This window comes from Ambystoma mexicanum, chromosome 11 (genome assembly GCF_040938575.1).
Source record: "Ambystoma mexicanum isolate Mex_15411 chromosome 11, UKY_AmexF1_1, whole genome shotgun sequence".
Lineage (NCBI taxonomy): Eukaryota > Metazoa > Chordata > Amphibia > Caudata > Ambystomatidae > Ambystoma > Ambystoma mexicanum.
Window position 1 is genome coordinate 842,902,606 of NC_090934.1, and position 25,935 is coordinate 842,928,540.

Below are 25,935 nucleotides of genomic sequence, written 5' to 3' on the forward strand. Positions count from 1 at the left end.
GCCTTTTGCCACTTCCCGGGGTTGTGCATGTGTATACTGCTATTTATTCTTATATTCATGAGCATGTGAATCCATGCCAGACCCCATGCTGGAGAAGGAACAAGTTACTTACCTGTAACTGTTGTTCTCCAGCATGGGTCTGGCATGGATTCACATGCGAACCCTCCCGCCTACCCCTCTGCGGCTCTTCACTTGGTCATACTGCCACTTCACGTGCTACCAAATCTGAGGATGGCTGCCAGGGGTGGGGCTTAGGGAGAGGGCAGTCATTGGCTGGGGGCAGTATGACCCAGAGACCAGTGATTGGTTACTACTGAGAAAGACAGATCAGAAACGAAACTGATACTGATTTTTTCTATACCGAGGATTCCCGGCCTGACGACGGGGAATATTCATGAGCATGTGAATCCATGCCAGACCCATGCTGGAGAACAACAGTTACAGGTAAGTAACTTGTTCCTTCTGTTGTTCCCACAGACCCAGGGACACTAAAGAAACACTGGCTGAGACTGTCATGGGTTCCTCAGCCACTAGGTGAAAGTTTCCACTTGCCATTTGAACTTCTTCCTCTGGGGAGAAGGCTAAGGAGACAGTGTGGATCCCTGAAGGTTTGCCCTTACATCTGGGATCCCCTTTCTGTTACGCTCACCTGGTCTCTGCGGAGGTGTTGGGTCATGGTTGCAGCCCTCCCAGGGTGAGGTTGCTTGGGTCCGACTTCACCCTCTGTGCTTATGTGGTGACTGGTGGTAATAGGTGATGCTGCTCGGGGCTGCTCCTGCGTAGAGAATAGGCGGTGTGCGTATGCCAGCTTGTGTGCCTGATCCCCTTCCAGACCCCTTCTCCCAAACCGTGGTACCTGTGCAATGCGATGTCCCTGGGAAGCTCACCTGTTGATTAGTTTTGTCGAGCACTCCATCCTGCTGCTTCTGGCAGGGGCACTTGTATGATCTGGACCGAGTTCCTTCACTGGTCCCTTGCAGGGTAGTCCAGTCCTGCTGTGACTAAGCCACGATATTTCAGATAAGTGTTCCTGTTTGCCTTTGTCTTTCCTTGTCTGTTTTTGTTGTATTGTAAAGTTTTTTGTCTTGTATTGCTGTCCGTTCCAGTTTTGATGTTTGCTCTTTTGCTTTCTTCCCTTGCAGGTGATGTTGCCAGCCCAGCAGAAGTTGCAGAGCTCGAGGAGGTAGCCGGAGGGAATGAGGAACGAAGCTGCAGCACTACAGTAGCTGAAACGTTGTTAACTAGGGGGCGTGCGGGGTTCAAATGCGGCGCGGCCCTATGACGGATGTTCTAACCTTGTCTTTCTTCTTCTTCACAGGGTCCAAGTTCGTGGATGTGGAGCGCAGTGGTGCGGCATTGGGATCAAGATCACTGGATGTCAGGAGATGAGTCTGCAGATGAAGTGATGAATTACTGGTTTCCTGGAGGGGAGTATGCAGAAGAACGCATGGTTTTAAAGGTAAGTAAACTGGTCCAAGTGGCTGTGAATGTCACATTGCATGCGAGTGCACAGTAATGCAAAGCACCGGCCTTAAGGATGGAGCAGCTTATATAGCAGAGCTTCTGAAGCCATGCCCACCAGGTTCATCCTGCCTGCCACACCCTGTCACACCCGATGAGTCAGCACATGAAGACCAGGCCTAGGGAGCCACACCTGATGAGTCAGCACATGAGGATGTTATCTGGAGTAAAGGCTTTCAGCTCCTGGAAAGTTCTTGTAAAGTAAAAGCACTCCTGCACTGAAGTAAAGTGTTCCTGCTCACATCTCAATATGAGCTGGGCGCCTAAGGCACCAGGACTGAGTCCAGCCAGGACCCCTGTGTGTAAGTGAGTCAAGTGACCCATTGCCCCCATCACTAGATGGTGTGGTTTTTGTGTTCTGGGGCCTGTGGCCATGACACTTTCACATGGTGAGTTGACCCAGAAGAAAAACATTTCCCAAATGTGTTGATAAATGGGGGTTTGGCCCAACCTCCCTGTGGTTTAGCACCAGAGGTTTCACTAGCCTGATTCGGTTTCCCAGGTGGCTTACCCTTCTTATGTGTCTGGCCCACTTTTGGATTGGAGGTATTGGAATTCTCTTTGTTATCTTTCTTCTGCTGTTTTCCCTCATCCTTCTTCTGCGTAGCCCCAGAATCCTTGTGAGTAGCCCTGTTGGCAACCCACAAGTCAGCAGCCGTTGCTAATTTCTTTGGATCAATTTCCTTGGAATCAGCCAAGTGCTGTCTAAGCTCAGGAGAGCAGGCATCATAGATAGCATCTAACATTAACAGATTTATCATACCTTCATAAGTGTTAACTCTGTAACCCTTAACCCACCCATCTAAGTTTTTCAAACATTCACAGACCCAGGTAGCCCAAGGGGTACCATCATGCTGTTTGAGGGTTCTAAACCTCTTAAGACACTGGGAAGGAGTTTTCCCAAACCTAGCTATCAAAGCCAGTTTCACATTTTCATACTCCATCCAGTCTATTTCCCCCACCTCCATTACAGCATCAGTTGCAACCTGGGGTAGCCTAGACACAAACCAAGGAATCAGCTGATTCCCTGCAATTTCCTGAATCCCATAGTTATACTCAAAAGCTGCCAACCAATCCAAAATATCAAGCTTAACCTCATACATACTTACTGCATCTTTGGGAATGCGAGGCCTATTAGCACTGGAAGACCTAGAAGTCTCTGGGAGAGAACCATTCTCAAGAGACAATTTCTTCATTTCAAGAGCATGTTGCAATTCCATTTCCCTTAGTTTAAGTTCTTGATGTTTACTTTCAGTTTGTGCTTGGAGCCTTTTGAACTCTAACTCAAGTCTCATCTTCTAAGAGAGACAAACTCTGGACCTGGTAGGGTCCCTGTGGCTAAGGATTGAGGCCTAAAATCAGGTAGAGGCGCAGTAGGGCCTACATCTTGAGACTCCTCTGCCTCTTCTAACTCATCAATAACATTTGAGTTGGACTCTGGACCATTATCATCCTCATCATCATTTTCCACATTTGCTGCAGTGTAGCAGACCTACTTCTCAGACTTTGAAATTCCAACAATCCTTCTATCAATTCATTCTTTTTGCCTTTAACAATGAGGTTCCTAGTTTTACACATTTCCTTTAGTTGATCAACTGTTAAAATGACTAGTGCCTCCTGTCTGTAGTTATCCATATCAGGCATGATAAAACAATTGCTTTTCTAGTGGTGCTTAGCCTTGTAAAGGTTAGTTGAACAACAGTAAGACCAGCACTCTCAAAGTAACAACTATACTTTATCCTCACCACTTGCCACCAGTGTTAGGCAGAATTACGTAGAGCACTTTGGGAACACTACACACAATTAAGACTACAGGTGTAAGCACAATCTCATCTTTGGTATAAGTCTGTACTACACAGTTTTGTGGTAGCAGGGCTGAGCAGCCAGGCTTATCTAAAGGGGGATGTGAGCAGTACAAGGTGTTACACAAAGGACTCGCAATCACAGTGGTTCAAACAAACAGTTACTCCAGGTTTCTTGGTAAAACAATATTAATTTATTTAAACAGTAATTTAGAAAACATTCCACTAGCAATAAGCAGCTCAATATCACACTATAATACACTCCAGTACCAAACCAATACGTTTCTGAACAAGTTAGGCTCCCCAGAAGTGAGAACAAAATGACAATTCAGTAACTTTAAAAGGGAGTAAAAGACACAAGTTATAAGACTTAAACACAAATACTTTCTTAGGCAGGGCAAATAGTTTCAGTTCACTGCAAGAGGCAGTTCAATTCAATAAGCCTGTGCCAATGTCAGTGGATCAGTGTCTTGGATAGGATAGCACAGTTCTGGTAGTAAACAGTTAAGTCTTTGCCAATGTTCTTAGAAGTAGTTTGCATGAAAAAGAGTTATATGTCGGATTAGGAGCAAACAAGACTACAAAGTTCGGAAAGTTTCACAACCTTTCACCACGGCAGAGAGGATTTCTCAACCGCATTTGCAAAGTACCTTGGTAATGAAGAAAAGCTGTAGCTGAGGCAATTGTTCCTGGCAGTTCCTGCAGACCTCGCTGTTCCTGGGCCTCAGTCGTGGGGACAAGAGGGAGGACGTTGGGAGGCTCCTGCACTGCATGGGGATGGATCCACAAGCTTGGCAAAAGGTTGGTTTAAGATGTGAGTGCCTTAAAGTCCACAAACTGGTATCCTTCTCACTGGCTAACCGGTTTTCAACAGCACTCTGAAGAAAGTTCGACCAGTATGGAGATGGTTTCCAGGTGGCTTGCGAGTTGGTTGTTCCCACCAGCTCAAGGGAAGAAGTCGTCCTTGAAGGGGCTTCTCTGTCGAGGGAGTTTCAGGCTATTCGGACCTGCAGCAGGGCTTTACCGGGCAAACCAACGGTCCAGGAGTTGCAGCAGGCGGCTTCCTTCAGCTCATCTTTGGTTCTTTCGTTCAAGTGGTCGACTCTGCCTGCCAAGTCCCAGAGACCTGCCTTTTAAACAGTTTTCTCCCATTCATTCCATGCTATCTGCCACTCACCCAGCAGGGTTGCTGTCCTTACCGGACAGTCAGCCAGCAATCATGCCAAAGTGCATTCAGATCTCCTAGGAGACTAAGCACAGTGAGTTCCGGGCACGTCCCTAACTTCCTGTCCACCCCAGACATTCAGGCGCCAGAGGCGGTCTTCATTACTGAAGCCCGCCAAAGGCAAACAAACAAAGGGACCAAACCTGGTTTGGCACGCAGAGACAAACACTAGAAGGACCTTTCCAAAACAAAATGGTGAAAAAGTCAATTGGAACCTGTTTTTACAGTGGGGGCTCAAACTCCATTTTGAACAATAAATCCTTTTAAACGGCCCTTGGTCAACAATATCTGCACACACCCAATGAAGTTCACGTGGCCCTCATCACCTACATCTCTTTCAAAGAAATCAACCCCCGTCCCCACAGACTTCCAAACAGGGATCCCCTCTTTGCTCTCCAAGCTGGACTGTATCAAGGTGCGCTCTTGCTGGATGCCGTCTAAAAAGAAATCGTGTTGTAGCAAATCCTTCAGGGTGGCATGGCAATGCTAATCCCTGATTCCAAGTGTGCGCCCCGGGCTAACCGATTCCCATGTGGTCTACATTGGGTTCTGGTTCATCACCTTCAAAATGCTGCTCTAAATGTCAGGACTATCCATTGGCTGGGACTGGCTGATGACCTTCACCGGCAAAACCAAATGATCATCCACCAGCAAACTATGCAGACCTTATTCTCTGCGACAAGTACCCGGGTCACACTGGGCCCAAGTCAACTACCTACGGAGGGAGTGAAATTACTACTTATGCGTGACTTGAACTGTCCTGCACGTACCTTATGCAAGATAAGCTCTAAGCACTTATAGGGCAGATTCTGAAAATGGCCATTGGTAAAAGTAATGAGATGCACTAGCGCATTTCCTTCACTTGCGCAAAAATGTTGTTTCCTATCAACAAAGGGCATTTGTATGTGCGCATCTATTCAGGTGCCCTTTTCTATTGTTTGTAAAATAGCACAAAGCAGGGAGCGTTGCTGCGCATTTTAAAGCACATCTCTAATTCATAAGCAGGGATGCTCTAATTCATAAGCAGGGATGCTCTTTAACATGTACAGAAAACAAGCACAGTCCCAGCTCAGTTATGGGGCAGGGGGATATACAGTTCATAACAGGCTAATTTCTGACCCTTTCTTTCATTTTTTTTTAAATGTAACTGCAGCATTATGAACTGATAAGAACCGCTGTTGTCAACCTTACACTTCTACCCCGCAAACAGGGATAGAAACGTTTTTTCCTTTTCACCATGAAAGGTCCTATACAGTGAAATGTTCTCCCAGAAGCCACGTGACTTCTTCTGACTATTAGATGAAAGGGGGCAAGGTCCGTTCATTCTTTGGCCTGGCTTAAAGCCTCCTACAAATACTCAAGTAACCTTTGAGACAAGCAGCAACAATACACATAATCCGCCCCTTCATGTCTAGAGTGATTAAGAGGTACGTCTTGTAGCGTCTATGTCATTTTCTATTAGCATTTTGTTTCCCATTGCTCAACCTACTGCTTAATGATTTGATATCTGGCAATTGTAAACTACACCCTATTTTGCCCTCTTCTTCCTTTGTGAACCCCCTCGTGGTGGCCCTTCCTTTCCCCTTCACCTCTGCTCTTGTAAAGTACTTGATGTAATTTTGCGTTTAAAAAAAAATCTACTACATAAAAAATAACGCGTGCCCACTTTATGACTGCACAAATGAAACCCTTAACCACCCCTACGGTCTTGACCATCAAAAAATGCCACCAACTCTATTTGGCTTTGATGACCATGTCCAACCTGGCACACCTGCTCATCCTGTGCACGGTCAGACACTGCTAGGAATCTGCTGTATTGTGTCTGCTCCTGGTTATGTACATGTACGCTAATGATTCTCCTGTTTGACAGGGCCGCACAGTCTGGTTTTCTTGGGGATAGTGCCGGTCCAAGAGTGTGAATGCTGTGTGGCCGCTTCCAGTGAGTGCTGCCAGGCGAGTGCTGTTCTGACGGTATGTTGCCTACTGCACTACTACTGCAACTGACTGAACATTCTTTGGACATCCATTTGGATTTCTATAACAACCGTGGAAGTGTGGTAGGATACACCACTAAAAGACTAACAACTTGCACCTTCCTTATAACTCATAGGAGTTTGTTATCAGCCTTAAAATGATTACCTTTCGCTTTCTAGAGAGACGCCCCGCCCACATTTCTCAGAAGATATTAAAAATACATACCTGCGTGCTCCTGCGCGTGCGCTTCCAGTGAGTGCTATCTGGCGAGGCTGTTTGGCTGTTCTGCTGAGCAGCCGGGCTACCTCCCATGCACTTTACAGGATTTCACTTGCCATATACTATGATAAGTCTATAGTTTAGGAAGCTTCTACCTTTTGGCTTTTAGTCTGCTGCTTTTGCTGCTATGGCGTCGTATACTTTAAAGTTAGGCATGCTGCCAGCTATCATAACCGCCCCTCCAGTAATTTCCATTTCCAACCTTTGCACCATGGCTCTTCCTAATTGCAGCAGTAAAGGCGCACGTACGGCATGTTATCAAAAGTCAACTCGATCAAAATCAGTAGGTTCAGATATTCGCGCCTGTTATGCACGTAACCCTGTTAAGCAATTTTGATACGTTGCCAGCAGAAGCAAATCTGCAAACACCGTGGCCTGTTCAGGAAAGTGTTGTTGCCGTCTCCACCTGCATATTAGACACGGATTTGCTCGCCCAGCTGTCTCAAACTGTAGACACAGGCGGAGGGCGCTTGTTAAAGTTGTTACACCTGAGAATCCTGAACTAAACGATTTATCCCTCTGCCCGCTTGTACAAGTGCATAAGGGGGCTGGTTTGGATATAAAACTCTTATATTCACAGGTGGTGAAAACGCAAACCAATCTACTAAGTACGACACAGCCAAATGCCCTTGTGCAAGAAGAAAAAGACTCTTGCCGGCTTCAAGCCAGCGTTCTCCCCAGACAAACTATTAATTGTGTTAATGTCATACTTACTAGCACGTACATTGTATCAGAGCCCTGTGTGATTCCTGACCAATTGCCTCAGTCTATGGTGATTACTATTCCAGAGACTCAATCATGTCAGCCTACGACATCGCGCGAACTTAATCTCTCGCAGTCACCTATTTTATATCCTGCCTCTCCGAGATCTTCTGCTAATTTGTCTGCTGCAACTAGTTTATCCTTAACGAAGCCCACTCCTCGCCCATCCTTCGGGTTCAATCAACCTGAAACCATAACTCATGAGCCTATACTTACGGCTCTGAATAATAGTGTATGCACCCTAATCATGCTATATGAACCTCGTTCGAAAAAACTGATCATCAACAAATCGGTCTTTTGAATATTGACACAAACCTGGATATGCAAGTCAGTTCAACCAAATCCCGGCATACAGATGAAAAAATTGGACGTTCTAATAGCATCTTTTAAAAGTTCCAACATTGTTCATCTATTTCAAATTTGTGCGCTGCAGTGCCTCATATTCCTTGTATGGCCCTGCAGGATGACATTTGAGTGGGTTCCGTAGGGAATGTGACCGGATTTGTTTGCACCAATGAAAATTCTGTTATCGAGTGTAATGAATCGGATCCGATCTTGGTGGAAAACACATTCAACATACATAAACAGGCATAGGAGTTAGCTGTTTCTTCCCAAGACTGTGGGCCTTATTACAAGGTTGGAGGTAGCCATGGCGCTATTAGCGCCATGGCTGCCTCCAAACTCGTTCCGACTCCGCCCTGGTGAATGGAGAAATTACCGGTCCATTCGAAGGTTGGCGGGATCGGTAATACCCCATTCACCAGGGCCATTCCCCATTCCCATTGAGCCCCAATAGGGCTCAATGGGAATGGGGAAGGCGCTAATAACGGTACTGCAAATTGCGGGACCGTTATTAGCTCTAGAGTCCCTTTGTGGGTCCCGTCCTTAACGCCTGAAAAAACCAGGCATTAAGGAAGGACCCGCAAAGGGAACTCGTAGTAGGGCGGTAAGGGATTACCAGCACCGGTGCCATTACCGGTGCCGGTAATCCCTTACCGCCCACCTCGTAATGAGGCCTTGTCTTTTAAGTATTTCAAACTACTCGTAGGGAAAAAAAGGGCAGGACACAGCAAATCAGTGAGACCAAATAAACAAAAAAGCCGAACAAACAAAAGAAAAATCTAAAAACCAAGAACTGATTGGAAAAATACCAAAAACCCATACTAAAACATTCATTAACGTGTTAACTACGCCATTTAAAACAAATGTAAATAAAAATAAAAACAAAAAATCAAGGAAGAATGATAGTAGTGAATTGGAACAGGATGTCCTTCAAAATCCTGTGGCAGATCAAATTGTTGAACCTATTGACCAAATAGATTGTCTGGATTGCTCGACATAATCCATTTCTACACTACCTGACTGCCGTGCGGATTTGCCGTATAGTAAGGTGTGTAATGTCGATATCTTAAGCAGAGAAACTGTGGGATGGAAAAATAACAATAAGGACTGGGCTATGATAATGGAACAAAAAAAAGAACAGTTCCTCTTAACATTGGCAAATGGGGACTTGTCGTGCCCATCATAATGAAGCCTGATATTGCCAAAGAACTGGACAGGGTTATGGCTATACGCCAAAAATCACAATTAGATGATGAATCTAGATGTGTAGAAACCCCTGTCAGGACATCTAGGGATGTATATAAGAGCAAATCATCTAATAGCACATTTTTGCCACAATTTCCCTCAGATGATATGAATATAATTGCGGAACAAGAATACTTTACATTCCAGATGAAGGATAGAAAGAGAGAAGAACCATATCCGAATAGGACACAATCCTCACATAAATAGGCTAAAGAAAGTGGAAGCTAGTGACATTGAATATATAGAATACTCTGGATCTCGAAAATTGGAGACTGTATTTATGAGAATTCCAATGCATCTGGAATGAAAGAAGTGAGCTGGAAAATAAAGGAGTAATATTGTCTGCATCACAATCACTCCAGACCTCTAACCCCCTGAATAAGGCACATTACAGCTGTCCTGAGGAAAAAGCCACATATAGAACTATGAGCTATAAAGATGATCGTTTCTACCATCTATATACTCCGACACCAACCACACCTACCAAAATGAACTGCATCCTATTTAATGCCCGATCCGTAGCAAAAAACAGACACTGCATCTTTGACTTCCTCACCTCTGACAAACCAGACCTGGTTTTCATCAACGAAACTTGGTTCTCTGACGACTTTGCCCCAATCGCCAATGAAGCCTTCCCCCCTGACTACTCCCTCCTCCCACTGAACCGTCCCTCTAGAGGTGGGGGAATAGCATTCGTCTTCAAGTCTCACTTCCACGCCTCAATCATCGACAACCAACCTTCCATTCCTTCCTGCGAATCACTCCTCGTTAAACTATCCCTCTCCCCGTCGATCTCGCACTGCTTCCTAATAATCTACAGACCCCCTTGCTACGATAAACAATTCTCAAAAAACCTCTGCGACTCTATTGCCACCCTTCAACTAAACCATCCCAACCTCACCCTCCTTGGAGACATCAACATATGGCTCGATATCCCCACCAACCCTTTGACACACTCTCTGGTTGACGGTCTAGACGCAATTAACCTCCAACCCCACATAAACGGCCCGACTCACTATAAAGAACACACTCTTGATGCCATCTTTAGCTCCCACAACTGGATACATCTAAGCCCCCCACCCCTATCATCTGGTCCGATCACTCCATTGTTTCTTTCACCATTCGCTCACCCGACCCCCTTCCCATACTCAAATCTGAACCTCCAAAGCTACACAAATGCTGGAAAAAACTAATAATCGTTCATGACCTAGCCGACACACTCCTCCAGTCTCCACCACCCACCTGCCAACTCAATAAACAACTAACCCCCGACGCCTTTGACTCATGGCTCAACACCTCACTAATGCGGCTCACACCCTCTTGCAAACCATCAGCCCGCCGTGGCCTGTTCCCTAGATGGTTCACACTTAAGTTGAAGACCACTGAACAACTACATAAATACCTAGAACGCAAATGGCAGAAAGACAAAACCCAGGAGAGCAGAGCCACCTTGGCCCGACACCTTCATCAGTACAAGACCGAAATCTGGAAAGCAAAAAAAGCCCACTACAACTCCCGAATCCTAAACTGCAAAAACCCCAACAAAGAGCTTCACAAAATCATCTCTGAATTCACCAAACCGGAATGCACTACGACCGTCCCGACCCTCTCACAATCACTGTGCGAGTCTCTCTCTCTCCACTTTTGCGCCACTGCTCTCGAAAGAACAAATGCTCTAACCACCAAACTGGCTCTCTTACATCCACCAGGCAACCCTCCCCCCATACCTGCCAACCCACCGCCTGCGACCACCACGCAACCAATGTTCAGATCCTTTAGTCCAATATCACCAGACCAATTTCTCAAACTTCTATCTGCGCGCAAACCATCCGGCTCTCCGCTTGACCCTTGCCCGGCAACAACCCTCAAAGAAATTTTTGCTTTCACCTGCACAAGAGAACACGCAAGATCCATCATAAATGACTCCCTTTCCTCAGGTATCTTTCCCAACGCATTCAAAACGGTTCATGTCAAACTTCTAATAAAAAAAACCTTCCCTCAACCCTCTCGAGCCCAAAAACTACAGCCCCATCTCAAACACCAGGTTCCTTGCCAAACTCATCGACCGAGCCGCCTACTCCCAACTAAATGCCTTTGTCGATGCCAAAAATCTCCTAGACCCCACACAATCAGGTTTCAGAGCCCGTCACGGAACTGAAAGCACCCTAATCTCAATCTGGGATGACCTTAAAATTACGGCAGACTCCGCGGGATGCACCGTATTAATCCTTCTTGACCTATCTGCCGCCTTCGACACAATCAATCACTCAATCCTCCTTGACCACCTCCACTCCCTAGGAATTCGTGGAACCGCTCTTAAATGGATAGCTTCATTCCTCAAAGATAGGTACCAAATAACGATACTCCCCACCTATTCGTCCCAAGCCTGACCAGTCGACACAGGAGTCCCACAAGGAGCATGCCTATCTGCCCTCCTGTTCAATCTTTACTTGATCACCCTCCCACCAATAATTCGTTCACACAACATCCTGTGTTACAACTACGCTGATGACACCCAACTAATTCTAAAACTCCTGAACTCAAAACATAACTGCCGACCTGACCTCGCCTCCTGCCTCCTTGACATAGAGCTCTGGATGACCCAAAGCCACCTCTTGTTAAACCCCTCCAAAACTGAAATCATGGTATGTGGCAACTCCGAACTTCTTCCACACCCTCTACCCTGGCCATCCGCCATGGGCAACTCACTGACCCCCTCTAACTCAGTGAAAAACCTTCGATGCACCCTTGACTTTGACCTAACACTCTCGCGCCAAGTCAACAACATCTCAAAGTCCTGCCACTACCACCTTAAAACCCTTAGGCGCATCTTTCCATATCTCTCCTTTCCCAACAGACTCTCTGTGGTCCAATCAATTGTTATATCAAGACTGCACTACGCAAACTCCCTCTACCTCAGAGTCCATGCTTATCAACTGAATAAACTTCAAAGGGCCCAAAACACTGCAGCAAAACTGCTACTTGTGCTCAGCCCAAGAGACCACATCTCCCCAGCCCTAAAGACTCTGCACTGGCTTCCAGTGTCCAGAAGGGTGACTTTCAAAACCTTATGCATCTCCCATCGAGCACTGCATAAAACCGGACCTCAATCTTTTCAAGACGAGCTAAAATCCTGCGTGGAGCGGATGAGTGCGGGGAGCGAATGGGTGAGCAGAGCGTGATGGGTGAGCAGAGTGGAAGAGTGCACAGAGCAGAAGAGTGCACAGAGCGGAAGTGCGCCGACGGAAGAGTGCACCGAGCGGAAGAGTGCGCAGAGCGGACAAGTGTGTAAGAATGGAGGATTGTGTAGAGTGGATTATTGCGTAAAACAGACTAGTGGATAGAGCCGACGAGTGTATGGAGCAGACGAGTGCATATGAGCGAATGAGTGCGTAAGAAAGGAGGGGTGCGGAAGAGCGACTGAGTGCGTAGAGCAAGTGAGTGCATAGAGCGGATGAGTGCATAGAGCGGATGAGTGCATAGAGCGGGTGAGAGCGTAGAGCGGGTGAGTGCGTAGAGCGGGTGAGTGAGTAGAGCAGACAGAACGGGCTAAGTATGTGGATGGAATGGGTAACATATATGGATAGAACGAGTGAGGTATGTGAATAGAACAGATGACGTATGCGGATCGAACAGTGACATATGTGAATGAAACAGGTGAAATATGTAGATGGATGACGTATGTGGATGGAACGGGTGACGTATGTGGATGAACGGGCGATGTATGTGGATGGAACGGGTGACGTATGTAGATGGAGGACGTATGTGTATGGAACGGGTGACGTATGTGGATGGAACGGGCAACGTATGTGGATGGAACGGGCGACGTATGTGGATGAAACGGGTGATGTATGTGGATGGAACGTGTGAAATATGTGGATGGAACGGACGAAGTACGTAGGTGGTACAGGTGAAATATATGGATGAAGTGCATAAAACAACTTAGAATACACGGAACGGATCAGAGTAAATAGAACAGATTCGAATGCATGAAACGGATTGGAGTGCGTGGGACGGATTGGCATACGTGGAACGGATTGGAGTGCGTGGAACGGATTGGAGTGTGTGGAACGGATTGGAGGGTGTGGAACGGATTGGAGTGCATGGAGCAGACTGGAGTGCGTGGAGCGGACCGGAGTGCGTGGAGCAGACTGGAGTACGTGGAGCGGACTGGAGTGCGTGGGGCGGACTGGAATGCATGGGGCGGACTGGAGTGCGTGGGGCAGACTGGAGTGCGTGGGGTGGACTGGAGTGCATGGAGCAGACTGGAGTGCATACAGCGGACTGGAGTGCATGGAACGGATTGGAGCGCATAGAATTGCATGACATACATGGAATGGTTTGGAGTGCATGGAACGTTTGAAAGAGCATGTAACCCATCATATCACATCACCACGCTTACTCTCTTCTTTACACCACCATTCAACTAGAACACAGAGATACTATGACACCTTTCGGTATAACTGTTCTCATACCAACATCTGCCGCATACTCCCCATCACTCTATGTAAACACTGCTGGTTACACACCCTCCAGCCAGGCGTTCTCCTCAGGCCTAACACAGCCACATTCATTCTGGATAAATCCTGCCAGAACCAACACATACTCCTGATCTCTCAACCACCACACCTACCGCTAAGAAGCAGCTATTACATGAATGCCACACCAGCTGCACACATATCCGGTGCTCACACGCACCTTTGACTCTCTCTACTCTCTCTACTGACTTGAACTCCGGTTCCTAAGGGCATTCAACTTGCCAGCGCCTTCAGACCATACCAATGGTATATAAGGCGCTATATAAATGAAAAGTAACATAACATAACATCTATATAACAAAAAGAGGGAGCCGGTTTGTGCTCACGTTGTTCCTCAATTACTCGGTACAGAAACCAGGCTCGATAAAGTAAACCATCAAGCTTCGTAGGCACGCTCAGAAATACCCTCAAAGAGAAAAAAAATGCTCACCAACATTAAACCCAGGCAAATTGTGGCCCGCGAATATGATTGCAGTGAGGAACATTAGATGGCACTCTCACCTGACAGATATTAATGACTCACATCACTTATCAAAATATGACATAATAATCCTTCAGGAAACCTGGATCCTTTTTGGCATAATTACGACATTGCTTGGGTACCTGCTATTAAACAGGTGAGGGGCGGTCCGATGGTGGAGCTCCTTATTGCTGTGAAAAAAGAATTAAAAGGAAATCTAATCCCTTGGGTTTCACCCAAACCATGTTTGCAGCTTGCTAAACTAATCTTAAGTGATGCATGCAATGAGACAATCTCCCGAATGGCTATACTAAATATCTACGGTGATCCTGCAGCGTTAAATGACAACAAACTCTTTAAGTATGTAATAACATTATTTGACTTGATTGCGTGTGAGCGTGAGAGTTATACAATTCTGATTGCTGGTGATCTAAACATGACGTGTTTTGATCAAAAGGGAGACAGGGCTAACTCAAAAACGAAAAGATGGTTGAACTTAATGGAAGACCGTAACTTAACAATGCTGAATGGTAGTTTTAAAGATGATGCTCCACCAAAACCAACATGGCACAGGGTCCTCTCCTCAGCCATATTAGGTTATGTATTTATTTCTGAGCAGACTGTGCCTCAGGTGAGAAACTTTCAAGTTATATGCACTAGCCTAAGCGATCATAATATACTCGAAATTGTCTTAGAGAAAGCTCCAGCAGTAACATCTCAGTACTATAGCCACCAGCTCTCTGTCTCTCACAGGGAAAAATAGGATTAATTGGACAGCCCCATGCTTGACTGACTCATAGAAAAGCTAAACATGGGGGAAGTTTGTTGTCTAAATGTGGATGCTCCTAATTACACTCATGCATTTAAATTATTTATAGCTACAGGAAAAAAAGGTATGCGTCCGCATTATAAAAAATAGCACGTGTTCGATCAGACTATATGAAAGGCTAAAAAGAATGTTGAAAAAAGACATGAGGCAATTGAAAGCAAACTTGAACAATGACCTTAAGAACACAGTCAAAAACGTGCGCACAAAATACAGAAACTTTGTTGTGCAGCACAAGATACAGAAGAATCAAGCTGATAATGAACGCATGCTGACCACGCTGGCAACAAAATCCAGTAAGATAATTTGGAAAATGTTGAATGCTGATCCTATTAAGAGCAGTGAGACCTCAATGTTAAATTCCATATCTGAAGAGGCTGGACATCATACGATAAGGAAATCTATGCTCACCATGACCTTATTCCTAAGTCCACCTCATTAAGAGATGACAAGATAGTCTTAAAGTTTGATCACTTGGACATAATGTTACTCATTAAGAAAAAGTATGTTGAGAGCCCCGGGGGCAGACGGGTTATCGAATGTGACAATAAAGGCCAATCCTGACGAATGGACCAACATCTTACATATAGTGTTCACTAGAATCAGAAGATCTGGGTGGATCCCAGACACATGGAAAATATCCATTCTAGTACTCATTTTCAAAAAAAGGTGATAGGATTTTCGACTCAAACTATCGACCCCTTGCGCTTTTGGACATACCAGGATCATTTTATGTGAGATTAATCTTGCAAGATTTAAATAGGTGGTGTAAGCGATATTCAATCAACACTACAGCCAAGTCAATGCCTAGTCTGGGATGCTGAGGAAAACCCTTATTAATGTATTTTTATGTCTAGTTCAGTACTCTGGATGACCACCCTTGTATAACACCCCCCTCTTAGAATCCCCCTGACCCCACTGAGCCAAGAAGTAGGTTTGTTTTGCAAATTAAAAGGTTTATTTGAGAATTTAAACAATATATATCACACTTTATAATAAATTAATATCTGATAGTACACTTAGACATATGATGTTGATCAACAATGGGTAATCTGGCACTAGCACACTTCTTTACAATTAATAAGGAGTTAGTATAGGATGGATAAAGTAGCAAAAATACTTTTATGATTTCAAGGGAAAAGCAATGAGGAATAAAATGCAGTACAGAAATACTTGATATGATTTTAGCAAAAGATAAGATAATCACTTTTTCTCTGGCAATTCACCCCCCTCCCCTATGCAATGTAAGAAATGGAAGGAGATGGAAAGAGGAGCACACAGTTCTCAGGAATGCAATCAAATACAATACGAAATTCAGTTCCCCCCCCCAGCAAGCTTAAAGGAAACAGGTAGGAGTTTGAAACACAGGCCCAAAATGCTTTTTAAATGTGATGGCAATGGATGGGAAAATGTGCCAACTGATTTTAATTCCCTCTAGAGATTCAGGGTGAGTGGGAGATGCGTGTTGGTATTAGTTCAGGCTCACTTTAGCAATGCTCTATGAGTTATTACCAAGTTGCAACGGATTTTAACAAAAGAAAGAAGGGAGCTGCTATTTGGACAAGTGGAGAAATTGAGCCAAAATCGCAAATCGCGGTAAATTTCGCGAGTGCGTAAATCGTGATTGCGGAAAAAGAATAAGGAGTAGGAAGTGTTCTAGGCTTGTTGGAAAGCGTAGATTCTAAGCTTTCAGAGGAAAGTTAAATCTCGTTCCTAGCCCAAACGGTTCCAGAGATATGGACGATTAAATAAAGGTAGTTTTTCGGATTTAAAGTAAACTCAAAATGACAGGTGACAGCTTGCAGCTGCAGAATTGACAGGTGACAGTTGTGCAGCTTTAAAAATGACAGATGACACGATTTCTAGGAGGCAGTTCTACTTAGGTTAAAATAGTTTGGATTATATTATTTTAACTAAGAGATTGGTTCTGCACAGTTCTGCTAGGTACTCACAATATAAATTTGAACTAGGCCTCGTCACGGATCTGGTCCACACGTCCGGCTGCTGTTCTGTCTGCTCGGCGGGTCAATCAGGCACCGGTTCTGCTCACAGCGATCTGGGTCAGCTCTGCTCTGCTGGTCTAGCCTCTCTGGATTCTGGATGTAACACTGCTTTCTGGGTACTGGCAAGAGTTCTTGGCAAAAGAATTCAGACAGCTCGCCCGGCTGTGGAATAGTTTGCAAATGATTTTGAGGCCTGCTGACAAATACTTTTGCTTGCAGTGGGCCTTCTTGGTTCAAAGTTCTGTAGTCTCTATTTAACTTGGAAGTCTAAGTGTTGGATCTCTGGATGTGAAGTCGTCGGTCAGCATGCTCCGCAGCAAATTAAATTGAATGTCTCTACCTGTCCCAGCAGTCTCTTTTTATGTGTTTTGGAAAGAGGGTGTGTACGTTGGTCATAACTAAACCTGCCCCTCTCACTTATCATTGGCCAATTCCTCCTCTCTCCCTTGATTGGGGGAAGGAAATGTGAGTCAGAGTGATGCTGTAGGTTTTATGGTCAGAGGAACCTCCCCTTGTCAGATTGCACACAAATCTATTTCTGACCCAAATATATATTTATCTATGTACCATTTTTCTAATATTATAGGTCCAGTTAACATATTTTCTGTAGCACCAAACCATCCGATCCCTGTCTTTGTATGTACGATGTCGTGTCCACTGATGACAGAATTCTCCCCTTTTCATCCAGATAACAACCTCTAAACCTTTCCAGATTTTACACAAATGTGCACCAGGGATATGGGTTACAGATGATGAAGTGTCAGATTTTTAACATGCATACATTTGGAGTGAGACCCTATTTTCCGCTAGCAGCCCCCCAGAATACACCACAGGGTCCTATTGCCTCTTAAAATGTTCACAGAAAAATCACAAAAATAATGATATTACTTATATAATTCTGACAAGTCCGCACTATGAGTTATCTATCTTTTTAAAATTATGCTCTGGCCAAAAAGGGGTGTGGCTTCCCTCATCAAAGGGTGGAATAACTGGTTTATCCACTTCCCCCAAGCCAGCTTGTTCACAGAGGCACAGCTGCCCCCCAGTTTCTCCCAAGAGGAAGCTATTTTACGACGCCCCCAATTTAACATTTGCCTGAGTCCAGGACAGGCCTTTGTTCAACTCCCTGTAGTCCCCAGCTGCTCCACCCCTAATCTAATCAGAGAGGTGTTAACTCCTTTTGGCCAGGGGCAGAGTGGCTGAGCGTCCAGTTTCAACTCCTGTCGGGGGTAGTTGTCAGGCAGAATTCAGTTTCATTAATCCAGGTTTCAGCTAAATGTCACTTTTTGTTCCCAGTTTTCTACATTCAAATCAAACTGACAATTTTTACCTATACATTAAATAATTACTTCCTTCACGTCATTTCAGAATATAGTTTTAAATTGTATCCACCTCTTAGCAAGTCTTTCCTTGGTCTGGTTTTGTTTCATTTGTTCAGTTTTACACAAAAGTCTGGTGGTTTTAAAACGCCGGCTTTCTGATAGTGGTGAGTACTGGCAATGCAACCATTTTTGGGATTAAGAAAATGAATTCCCCACAGTTCTGAGTTGCTTTTGGCAATCAGCATTGCCATTCCCAATGGTTTCAGGCTACTGTGTGTGTAGCCCAATTGTGGTTTTAGGCAGTGCCCTCCTGTGCTCACAACATAGGCAAAAATGGGTGGCAGCCTATTCTTCATGTTTTCCCTGTGCACTCTCTGGGGAGTTCTGGCCATCATGATGTTTTCCATGCCAGTACTGCACAGTTTTATTGTAGGGCTTGGATGCATGGGTAAAAACATCCCACAAGCCCCCCCTCTTGCGATGGCCATTCTGTGCTTTCGCTGATGGAACTCGCAAGATCTGGGATGTTCGCCTCCTCTTCTTCCAATTCCATGGATGGCACATTTCAGCATCTTTTCCTCCCTCCAGTAGGATCGATCGGTTCTCCTCGCCCGTCCTGATGGGAATATTGGGCGGTACCCCAGGGGCCTCGGGTCTCTGCTCCCGGTCCCCGGTCCTCCTCCTTGGTCAGTCTCCATGGTTTCATCTCTCCTAGGATGATAAAGCAAAGCGGCAATACACATTCCTAGACATTTTTCCACCACTATTAATGGTGTGGCGAACATATACATTTTATGAATCAGACGATATGAACATATACATTTTCTTTTTTTAACTTAGGAGACAAGAACATATATATATATACAAGGATCACAGAATTTTATATGCTATATGTGGAATATTTTAGGGTTGGAACTGAATTACTCTGGAGCGGCCCCCTCTGGGATTCCAGTGGATTCCTCCAGTTGTTGCAGAGTGTGCCTGGGATGGCAACACTTTAGCTGATTTATATGTACCCACTTGTCTTCCCCTTCCACCAAACTGCCTTTGGGGATGCGGATCTTGTAGGCCACAGGGGAGATCTTGTCTATAATTTCAAACGGTCCCTTCCATGTAGGCAAGAATTTTCGCTGTTTGGCCTGGTTCCTTTGGAAATTGTATAGATAGACCCGATCACCCACCTTATATTCCTTTCGGGTAGTTTTTAAATCATAGTGGGTCTTCATGCTCTCGGCTGATCTTTCTAGATTCCGCTGAGCATAGGCAAAAGCATGTTGAAGGTGTTTCCTTAAATTCTCCACATACTCATGAGTTGTGGAGGCATATTGGGCGGTACCCCAGGGGCCTCGGGTCTCTGCTCCCGGTCCCCGGTCCTCCTCCTTGGTCAGTCTCCATGGTTTCATCTCTCCTAGGATGATAAAGCAAAGCGGCAATACACATTCCTAGACATTTTTCCACCACTATTAATGGTGTGGCGAACATATACATTTTATGAATCAGACGATATGAACATATACATTTTCTTTTTTTAACTTAGGAGACAAGAACATATATATATATATATATATATATACAAGGATCACATACTCATGAGTTGTGGAGGCATATTGGGCGGTACCCCAGGGGCCTCGGGTCTCTGCTCCCGGTCCCCGATCCTCCTCCTTGGTCAGTCTCCATGGTTTCATCTCTCCTAGGATGATAAAGCAAAGCGGCAATACACATTCCTAGACATTTTTCCACCACTATTAATGGTGTGGCGAACATATACATTTTATGAATCAGACAATATGAACATATACATTTTCTTTTTTTAACTTAGGAGACAAGAACATATATATATATACAAGGATCACAGAATTTTATATGCTATATGTGGAATATTTTAGGATTGGAACTGAATTACTCTGGAGCGGCCCCCTCTGGGATTCCAGTGGATTCCTCCAGTTGTTGCAGAGTGTGCCTGGGATGGCAACACTTTAGCTGATTTATATGTACCCACTTGTCTTCCCCTTCCACCAAACTGCCTTTGGGGATGCGGATCTTGTAGGCCACAGGGGAGATCTTGTCTATAATTTCAAACAGTCCCTTCCATGTAGGCAAGAATTTTCGCTGTTTGGCCTGGTTCCTTTGGAAATTGTATAGATAGACCCGATCACCCACCTTATATTCCTTTCGGGTAGTTTTTAAATCATAGTGGGTCTTCATGCTCTCGGCTGATCTTTCTAGATTCCGCTGAGCATAGGCAAAAGCATGTTGAAGGTGTTTCCTTAAATTCTCCACATACTCATGAGTTGTGGAGGCATTTATCAGTGTCTGCTCTTGAGTCCTGTAGAGCAAATGTTGGGGAAGCACCATCTTGCGTCCAGTCATCAACTCAAATGGTGACATTTTGGTTGCAGATGAAGGGGTGGATCTGATGGCCATTAGGACCAGAGGTAATCGGATATCCCAACTTGGCCCAGAATCTGCCACAAACTTTTTTAAGATGCTCACAATGGTTTGTTTATATCTCTCCACTGCTCCAGAAGAAGCTGGCCTGTAGGCAATGTGTAGCTTCCTTTTAACCCCCAGTATCTCCCTCATCTTTGTCATTACTTCACTGGTGAAGTGGCTACCTCTGTCTGACTCAATCCTTTGAGGTAGACCAAAACGGGAAAAGATGTGGTTAATCATCAGGGCAGTTGCTGTTTCTGCCTTGCAATTTGGGGCTGGGAGACATTCCACCCACTTGGTAAACAAGCATGTAACGGTCAACATGTACTTGTTTCCTCTAGACGAGCGGATTACAGGGCCTACAAAGTCGATTTGCAAATCTGACCATGGTAGTGTCATCCCCCTCTTTTGGAGAGGCGCACGGTGTGTGAGGGATGATGGCTGAAATTGTGAACACACAAGACACCCCTTCAAGTATTGGTCGAGGTCCTGCCCCATGTGTGGCCAGTATGCAACCTCTCTTAAGATTTCCAGTGTTGTGTGAAACCTCCTATGACCGGCGGTGGCCGCATCATGGGCGTGACTTAACATCAGGCTTCGGAATGAGGTAGGAACCACCCACTGATCATGGCCAGCTTGGGATTTCCTTACCAACAAACTGTCTTGGATTCGGAACATTTTTGGACATTTCATCAACACTCTTAGGTCCTCTTTCCCAATGTAATCTGTGTCCGTCAGGGGAAAGTTCTCAGGGTCCTCAAAGTGTTGGTAAAACTTACCAATGATTGGATCCCCCTTCTGAGCTGTAATCAAATCAGCATCAGGGGTCTCCTTACTCCATTGTGCAATTGAAAGATCATTGTGAGCATTTGTCTGGGACCTAGTGATAGCAGTGACCTGGATTTCCCCCAACAGGGACTCAATCTCAATTAGATCCCCTTAGATGACCCCGGTTTTGGCCAGCTGATCAGCTAAGTCATTTCCAGTTTTGTCTGGTCCCTCTACTTTGGAATGACCCTTGATCTTTTTCCAGTAGATGGTCATCCCATTCGAGGTGACCAGATCATCAATGTTTTGGATTAACTTCCCATGTTTCAGGGGTTTGTTATTAGCACATAACATGCCTCTGGTTTTCCAATTAACCAGGTGCTCCACGAACCCGTTCCGTACATAATCCGAATCAGTGATTATGACCAGTTCGTGGAGTTGATGTTGGACAGCAGTGAGGATGGCCTGATGCACAGCCATCAACTCTGCCACCTGACTACTTCGGGGACCAATTTTGTATCCAGCGGAGGGTCCTGGAAACTCCTTCACCCACGCATTCCCTATGCCGGCCACCAGTTCTTTCTCCCCGTTGTCGTCAGCATGGTACGAGCATCCATCCACATAGACAGTGGGCATTCCCTCACACTTGTCTTTTTCAAAGACTTTGTGGGGGGAATTAAGGTATGCCTCCATGTTGTCCTTGGTTTTTAGAATTTCGGCCTCGAGACAGTTTTCTCTGGCACAATCATGCAAGTCAGCCAGACCTTGCGCGAGGGGACTCTTCTTGTTTTGGCCATATCTGACCTCTACAGGAAAGCCTTGCATTGACAGAATCCAGGAAGTAATTTGGGAATTACTCACATTTCCGGCCCGGATTCTGTCCCTCTGGAGATATTGCAGAGGCTGGTGTGTAGTCTCCACTATGATGTGTTCCCCCTGGATAAACGGGCGGTCATTCTTCAATGCCCACACCGTTGCCAGGAGTGCCTTCTCACAATCGTTGAATTTTTCCTCCACAGAGGATAAAGTTTTGCTCGCATAGGAGATTACTTTATTGACCTTGTCATGCTTTTGGTATAATACTGCCGTCAAGCACGTATTAGAGAACCCCGTCTCCAGGAAGAACTCCTTGTTTCTGACAGGTTAAGCTAGGCAAGGCGCTTGTGAGCGGCTTCTTTTGAGTTGTCTTACCGCCTCGGATTGTTCTGGACCCCATTCCCACTTGACCCCCTCCTTCAAGAGATGAATCAGGGGTCTAGTGATCTCTGCGTAGCCTTCAATGAACTTTCTGCTGTAATTAGTCAGTCCAAGGAGGCTCCTTAGTTCCCGCAGAGTTGTGGGGTCTTTCAGTTTCTGGATTGCTTCCACTTTCTTTTCTTGGGGACAGAGACCCTGAGGAGTAATCTCATGCCCCAAGAAATTAACACGGGTTCTACACCACTGTGCTTTCTGAAAGGAAAGTTTTGCTCCGGCGGCCCTCAACTGTGTCAGAACATAACGGATCTCTGCTATGTGTTCCTCCACAGATGAACTTTTGATGAGGACATCATCTACATAAGCCAGGTGACCCCTCGCACCCAGGTCGGGCATGGCCTTATGTAGGAAGATGTTGAATTCATTGCCGGAGTTGAGGTATCTGAAGGGAGTCCGGGTCCATGTGTACTGCTGGCCCCCAAAGGTAAAAGCCAGTTTGTATTGGTCCTCCCTACTGACAGGCACGGTCCAGTATCCATTGGTCAGGTCTATTGCTGTGAATACCCTTGACCCCTGAATCTGCGCCAGCCCTTGGTCAATGTAGGGCAGAGGCCATCGGGAAGTATGGACCCGTTTGTTGAGCTCCCTAAGGTCAGCGCAGAGTCTCCACTGGCAGTTTGGCTTCAATATTCCCAACACCGGATTATTGAAAGTGCTGTGGACTGGACAGATTATTCCCCGGGACTCAAGGTTCTTAATTATTTCAGTAAGGGACTCCATGGATGCGAGAGACAAGCGATATTGCTTCACAAACACTGGAGTCATTCCAGGGTCCGTAGGAATTGTTGTGGTGTGGATGTCGGTGCGACCACAGTCATATGAGTCTACCGCAAAGAGATCTTGGAAATCCAAGAAAACTTGTTTCAACTCTTGCTTCTGTTCCAGAGTCACTCAGGCATCAGCTAGGTTGACTCTCTCTTCCACCATCTGCCTGAAGCCTGGAAAGACTTCTGTTTTGGCTATCTCAGCGGCCTCCTCCAGCTGGGTGGAGAAGTCCCTGGTCAGAGTGCTGATTTGGACTGGAGGCTTCAGGTGGGAAAGGCAGCCCTCATGGACCTGGAAAATCACCTCATCCCTCCTGAGGTCACAAGTCACATCTTCCTTACCATAAGGGCAAGAAGTGTAGACCAGGAAGTTCCCCCCAGGCCGGGTGAAAATCCTGTCTGCTGTTGTATTGTCATCACTGTCACTGTCAAAACAGTCCTTGGGGATTGGTCCTAACAGTTCATTTCCTAGATCAATGGAAAAATGTCAGTCATCAACCGCCATTCCAATAATGGTGCCTGCGGCTAGAGTAATGCTCTTTAAGTCCCTGTTATCCACCTCTATTGGAATGGTGTCATGTTCTATGTTGACTAATAGTGTTGGGTTTACCCCTAACCCTTGCTGTTGAAGAGAAGCATTTAGATGGATATAAGCATCAGGGTTTTTCAATTTTTGTCCTCTTTTAACTTTCAATCCCAGGGAGAATTGTCGGGTCCTTTTTTGGGATGGTGACTTCCTCTTTAATCTGAATTTCAACTGCATAAGGTAGCAATTGAGCTGACCTAAATGCTTTTTCTGGATCATCAAAGCCCATGGGATTATCTGCTAATCGGGACCAAGCTTTGAAGTTTATTAGGTCCAAACTAATGGCAAAGCGATTGAGAATGTCACTGCCTAAGTAAAAGGCGGCAGTGACGTCTCGCACGACCCAACAATTATGGACTATGCTCTTGTTGCCAATGGAGATTTTGAGCATACACCTGCTTGGCAGGAGATGTTTGGAATTAGGTGCTTCCAGGTCCATTTCCCATTTTTCTATCAGTTTGAATGTGGGAATGGCTGGATCTTTTGGGAGTTGGCGGAACATGGCTTCGCTGATGAAGCTCTTACCGTTGTTCACACACACTCGAGCGAGAACAGAGTCCTTCCCATCATTTAACTGAACAGGGATGAACAACTGCTCTCCAATTTGCTGAATATCAGCCAGGCTCTGAGCTGATTTCACATCTTTCTGGACTATAGGAGTGGGAGTTTCTGATTGTGGATTAGTAAAGAATTTCAGGGTGTTTCCTTCCAGTGTGGAATACCACCTTAAACTGGAAGGAAGGTTGATTTTCAGAAATAGAGAGGACCCCCCATCACCAGTCTGTTGTCCTACTGCTATTACTGTCACGTCTGGAGTTTGGTTGTTCTGGAAGTGAAATTCTACTTGGTCAGATTTTTGTTCAACCATGTGGCAGGTGCCATTTAAACTAACATGGTTGACACTCTGTTTTAATTTTATTGGTCGGCTTGTCTGGGTCCAGAGGACCTTGTTTACACAATCTATTAGGGGTGACAACCTTCTCAGGAGGTCATTCCCTAGTAAACAAGGGGTGCCCTCTGGAGTCACTACTATGACCGGGTGTTTCACCTTGTGTCGCCCAATTTTAATGTCCAAGTCTGCAGTCCCCTCAACGGGAATTTCCTTCCCGTCAAAGTTCTGCAGTTGTCCAGGAAGAGAGGTGAGAGGAATTCGGTAATTCTCCCCCCTTCCTGCATTTAGTTCCTCAAAGGCCCTTTTGGACAGAAGGGTAGCTTGGGATCCAGTGTCCACCAGTGCCAAAATTGTACCCTGCCCCTGTACTTGTACCGGGGCATAGTATCTTCCCTCTTTCTCCTCAAGGGGGCACAGATAATGCACATTTTTGGACAACTGGTGGGCTAACTTTCTGGTTTTGGACATTGCTAGCGAAGAGATTTGGGCAGAATTCTGTGGAGAGCCTGGGGAATCTGAAAGAAAAAGTTGGCAACTGGAAATGGTTTCGGGTTCTGGGCCACCCCTCCCTTTTTCGAGGCAGTCCTCAGGATGGGTTTGACCCACTGGATTTTGGTATTGTCGGTTCTGGGATGAGATGATGGGCGGCGGTAGCTCAGTCTCCACATCTCCCCAGTCTGAATTGGCATCCCTTGGGACCCATTTTTCCTTGGGAGGAGTTCCCCCATCTCTGAAGGAGAAGATCCTTTTCCCAGGATCTTCTGAGGATCCCTCTCCCTCAAATTGGAAGACCTGTACCTCCTCCACAAAGTGGGTCTGTTTGGGTCATTTGTTTCTCCTACCCCCCCTCTGCTCCTTGGGAGGCAGGCTTTCAGGGGCAGGAGAATTCGTTTCCGGTTCCTGGTTTTCCAGGGGCTGTTTACAAGTTGGGAAGGAAGC